The sequence below is a fragment of the Loxodonta africana genome, chromosome 1, assembly GCF_030014295.1.
Source record: "Loxodonta africana isolate mLoxAfr1 chromosome 1, mLoxAfr1.hap2, whole genome shotgun sequence".
Classification (NCBI taxonomy): domain Eukaryota; kingdom Metazoa; phylum Chordata; class Mammalia; order Proboscidea; family Elephantidae; genus Loxodonta; species Loxodonta africana.
The window spans coordinates 219,811,949-219,817,948 of record NC_087342.1 but is presented as its reverse complement, the minus strand read 5'-3'; positions in this window follow the sequence as shown (position 1 = coordinate 219,817,948).

Here is a 6,000-nt window from a genome sequence, read left to right as displayed (position 1 = left end):
TATCCCTTAGTTATTATTATTTTATTTTTAATTATCAGAGTAGAAGAAAGTCAGGAACTCCACCCAGTTTAGCTAACTTCCTGAATTACCTTATTGGTAATCTTAGTTCTTCTCTACATACATTTGCATTGATTTACTTGGCCTGAAGCAATGCCACATTTAAAAGCTGTATCAGACAAATAGCTGACTTTACACAATCTTAATGTTTACCTTTCAGAAGAGAGTCTTCTCACATTTCACCACCCTATTCTGATTTCACCAATTTTCCTTCCACCCCCCCCTTTTTATGTTATATCCAATCTTATTTCCCAAATTCATAGCCATTTGTCCTTGGAGAAGAGACTTCTAATACCTACCCACACCTGGGTCTCCTCTCCTTCCAGGCACAGGGAGGGTGACATTTCCCACCTTCCTCTTAGTGAGGCCATATGACTAACTCTGGCCAATGGGTTGTGAGAGTGAGGAAGGCATTTGTCCTAGTCAGGACTTTCTAGAGAAATAGAACCAGTAAGATATCTGTCTGTCCATCCATCCATCCATCTGTCCCTCAGCTTGCTTGCCTGCCTGCCTGACTGCCTATCTATGGAGATATATACAAATAGTGATATCTGTCTCTATGTCTATGTCTCTCTCTCTCTGTATATATATGTATGTATATATACACACATATATATACATATATATGTACATATGTATATATATAGAGAGAGAGAGAAAGAGAGTCACTTCAAGGGATTAGCTCATGTGATTGTAGGTGCTGGCAAGTCCAAAGTCCATAGGTCCCATGGCAGGATGGAGACTCCTGCTGGCTTGCGTCCCAAGATTGTAGGTCTGTAGATCAGGAGCCAGAAAGAGTGCAGAGTGTAGGGAGATTGAGTTCTGCCAGAATATCTATTTATAGTCTGAAGGCAGAACACACTCTAAGGAAATTCCCTTTTCAACTGATTGATTACATTATGGAAGGTGATAACATTACATTAGACTAGACTACAGTGTAGAACAGAAACTAGTCTTTGTTCTATTTGGCTAAAACACAGGGACCCATAGCCTAGCCAAGCTGACACATAAAATTAACCATCACAGAGCTCCTGGGCCGAGGTAAGTATTTGTGGATGTGAGATCTCCAGGGGGTCCTTCCTCTGCTGTGGAGCAAGGAGGCATTGTGCTCTGCCAAGTGTGGCCATGGGATTGCTGAGTCACCCCAGGGAGAGAATTGCCTTGGAGGGTTGTCAGGGCCCGCAGCAGACTTTGCTTGCCCAAGAAATAAGCCGCTTTCATCACGTGAAGTCACTAAGATGCTGGAGCTGTTTATTGTCACAATCCTATAGTTCTCGAAGTGTGGCCCTCAACCAGCAGCATCAGCAACACCTGGGAACCTGGGAGAAATCACAGCCATGGGCACCGCCCAGCCTACTACTGAGCTGGATACTGGGGGTGGGACCCAGCCATCTGGGCTTTAAAAGCCCCCCAGGTGGCTGTGATGCTGGCGAAAGTTCAAGCACCGTAGCTCTGGCCCATACTAACACAATTCTTGTTTAAAGTTTCCCTCCAGGCAAAGCAGGAATCTGCAAATCCATTCCGTCAAGGGGACACAGATTATTTTCAACTTCTCTAAATTAATTCCTCTCCTTCAAAGTGATGAAATCATTCAATTGTTTCACCTGTTTTAGGGCCTCAAAACTAGTAGAGGATCTGTAAGTCCACCAGACCACACTTTCTAACTTTGAACGCAGTCACTACATGACTGTGTTTAATGAACACACAAAACAAAGTTAATAAGAGCTTGAGGAGACAGAGAGAAGGAAGCACCTTATCTTTACCTTTTGACACAGCTGCTGGCTGGAGCTGCCCTGATCTGCCCCGATCATGAAGAGGTAGCAGAAATTAATGAGGTGCGGGCTGTGGGCCGAGCATTATGATATTCCTGGTTTCCTAGGAAGGCCCCCATCCAAGGAGCTAACCAACTAACCAGTTGCCTTCAGGTTGACTCACAGAAATGCCATGTGTGTGTCAGGGAAGAACTGTGTTCTACAGAATTTTCAATAGCCAATTTTTCTTAAGTAGATCACCAGGCCTTTCTTCCTAGGTGCCCTTGGGTGCACTCAACCTCGTGTTGTTCAGTTAGCACCACCCAGGGACTCCATCCAAGGTGCAGGCAGACTGAGAAGGTTTTTACACTTCTCCCCAGAGCCCGCCTCCCCTCCTTGACTGCCCAGCAAGCTGAACCTCTGGCCTTACTTGTCCTAAGACTCCCATTTTCACACCTTGAAAGTATCTAGTTTGGAACATTCTAAGATAATCCAATGAAATAAGCCTGTTCTCTGGAGCCATCAGTAAATCTCTAAACCTAATGATGTACTTGACAATTTTAGACAAATTGTTCATATTTCTGAAAGACATCCTCATTTCCGTGTGGTTTCTCCATTGGAGTTGATTGTGACTGTTCCTTTTTTCTTCAGCTTTTTACTTTGAAAATGTTCAAACATATAGAAAAGTTAAAATACCCTTCACCTAACATTTCATCACATTTATTTTCTCCCTCTCTGTCATAGATTGAATCACGTCCCCCAAAAATGTGTGTATTAACTTGGTTAGGCCATGATTCCCAGTATTCTGTGTTGTCCTCCATTTTGTGATTGTAATTTTACGTTAAGAGGATTAGGCTGGGATTGTAACCCCACCCTTACTCAGGCCACCTCCCTGATCCAAAGTAAAGGGAGTTTCCCTGGGGTGTGGCCTGCATCACCCTTTATCTCTCAAGAGAGAAAAAAGAAAGGGAAGCAAGCAGAGTTGGTAACCTCGTACCACCAAGAAAGCAGCTGCCAGCAGCAGAGGGCATCCTTCGGACCCGAGGTTCCTGCACCAAGATGCTCCCAGACCAGGGGAAGATGGATGACAAGGACCTTCCTCCAGAGCCAACAGACAGAGAAAGACTTCCTTTGGAGCTGATGCCCTGAATCTGGACTTCTAACCTACTAAGCTGTGAGAAAATAAAATTCTCTCTGTTAAAGCCCTCCACTTGTGGTATTTCTGTTATGGCAGCACTAGATGACTAAGACACTCTCCTTTTCTCTGTCTCAATAAACAAACACACATTCACACACACACACACACATACACACACATCTTTTTTCTGAAATTAAGTTGTCGCTGTCCTGACACTTCATCCCTAAATGCTTCAGCCTACATAGCTCACATAACTATAATATCATTGAGTGCTGAGTCCACATTCAGAGTTCCCCAGTTGTCTCTCATAGCTATTTGCTTTTCCTAGCCCCATATCCCATCAGGGTTTACACATTGCATTTGGTTCTGTTGTCTGTTTTCCTGTTGGCATGGAGTTGATTCTGACTCACAGCGACCCTATAGGACAGAGCAGAACTGCCCCATAGGGTTTCCAAGGCTGTAATCTTTACTGAAGCAGACAGCCAAATCTTTCTCCCAAGGAGCTGCTGATGGGATCAAACTGCTGGCCTTTAGATTAGCACCTGAGCACTTAACCACTGTGCCACTAGGGCTCCTCTCTGTCTTTTTAGTCTCTGGTTATCTGGAACAGACCTTCTCAAACTTTAATGTGCATCCGGATCACCTGGGGATCTTGTTAAAATTGCAGGTTTTGACTCAACGTGTGTGAGACTCTAACAAGCTCCCAGGTGGTGCTGCTGCCACTGCTGGTCCAGGAACCAGGCTCTGAGTAGCAAGGATGGGACAGCCCCCTTCTGTTGTTGTTGTTGTTTTTTTTCATTTCCCCCTCCATGAGACTGACTTTTTGAAGAAAGATTATGTTTCCCACAGTCACCCAGCTGGTGAGTCCAGAAGAGAAACTTCAGCCCAGGTCTGTCTAAGCTGAGCTCAGAATTCACAGACTCAAAATCACTATTAACTCCATCCCGCAGGCCCCAAAGAGAAGGCTAGCTGCGGCACTTCCCAAACTTGATGCTTTGCACCTTTGTTCGGCATCTGCGAGAAATCAGGGCATGTTTCTGGTTCAGTGATGGGAGTGGGGGTGACCAGACCTCTGCCATCTTTGACTCGAGGGCCCCCAACTCACTAGCAGCCTTGACTTACCTCTCGAGTGGCTCTGTACTTGAATGGCCAGACTTCCTGTCCACCCTGGCCTGACTCCCCTACCTGAAGGTTGGAGAAGACCCTAAGGAGGAGGCAAGTTCCTCTTCTACACCTCAGTATGCAGCTGGTATTGTTGTTACCTGCCATCAAGTCAGCTCCAACTCCTGGTGACCTGTGCACAATGGTCCAGTGCCATCTTCACAATCCTTGGTATACTTGAGTCCACTGTCGTAGCCACTGTGTATTTTGACTGTCTTCCAACCTAAGGGATTCATTCCCAGCACTATATTGGATAACATTCTGTTGTGATCCATAGGGTTTCCAGTGGCTAATTTTCAGAAGTAGATTGCCAGGTGTTTCTCCCTAGTCTGTCTTAGTGTGGAACCTCTACTGAAACCCATCCACCATGGGTAACCTTGCTGGTATTTGAAATACCGATGATATAGCTTCCAGTATCACAGCAACATGCAAACCACCACAGTACGACATACTGATAGACAGGTGGCGGCCAGCACACCACAGGGCCGACTAAATCACAAGCAAAGAACTCCCCGGAGATAGAAGGGAGGCTTGTAAATATAACTTCAATTTCTCTGCACTGTGATGCCAAAGTGTGTTTATTATTCTAATGTTTAGAACTCAGAGTATCTTTCTCTTATAAAAACCATATTAAGTACAGTGGTTAGGTTCCCACTCCAGCCCACAGAAATCTAACAAAGCCATGGTGCTGTTAAAGCAACGCTCATTTACAATATAGAGTAGAGGACAAAAGCCTATCACAATACTAATAATTAAAAAAAAATTTTTTTAAGTAAGAAACTTTGTATATATTAAAATGTGTAGACTTGGGGAAAGTAAGTTTAAGAAAAATTAAGATATAGATGGAAAATTTGAGAGACTTTAAAAGAGGCTCCTGGAGTGAGCTTCTTGGATCAGGTGGACACTTGAGACTATGTTGGCATCTCCTGCATAGAGAGGAGATGAGAGGGTGGAGGGGGTTAGAAGCTGGCGAAATGGACACGAAAAGAGAGAGTGGAGGGAGAGAGAGGGCTGCCTCATTAGGGGGAGAGTAATTGGGAGTGTGTAGGAAGGTGTATATGGGTTTTTGTGTGAGAGACTGACTTGATTTGTAAACTTTCACTTAAAGCACAATAAAAATTATTTAAAAAAAAAAAGAGGCTCCTGGGCACTTCAGAGGATTTCAGGTGTTGAAGGCACTGTTTCTGCAACGTCTGCTTTTATCTTAAGGAAAGACCTTCCTTTTTGTCTGATACAACTTTGCCACCACCTGTTACTCTTAGCAGTGATGCTGAGGGCATCTCTCGTGTGTGTCTCATACACAGAACAGGAAGAGGCAGAAGAGATTTTCCTAAGGGAACTAGGTAAAAAAAAAAAAAAGAAAGAAAAGTGACAGTGGACAGGGAAAAAGATGACTTGCACAGCTAGGGGTAGAGTTCCTTGATGCAAAATATCCGAGCTAAGAGAGTATGTGCGTGCATGGAATCCTTCTGGAAGAAAGACGGGGTGATGGGCAAAAAACTAAACCAGGCATTTCCAACCTGGTACCTTGTGATTTCATCAGCTCCAAACAGCTTGGTTGCCATCTGGAGATAAGACCTATATGTGTTTGGGGGGTGGAGGAGAAAAGAAGGAGCGATCTCAATGTTGTATCTAGCAAACAGTTCTCTTAACAAAAGAAAAAAAGCCATGACTTGGAGTGTTTTTCAATTTCTATGGTGTAAATACTCCCACCATGAGCTATATCAAACCACAAACGGTTTTATACGTGGCTTTCAAAATTCCTGAATGTGTAACAATTGGCTTCAGCAAACCGGTGTGGTCCAGCTCCAACATACCACCGGACCCTGCCGCTAAGCATTTTATCTGTTCAGGTGATTGTCAGTCAGGCAGACCCAACTCAAACATCAGCTA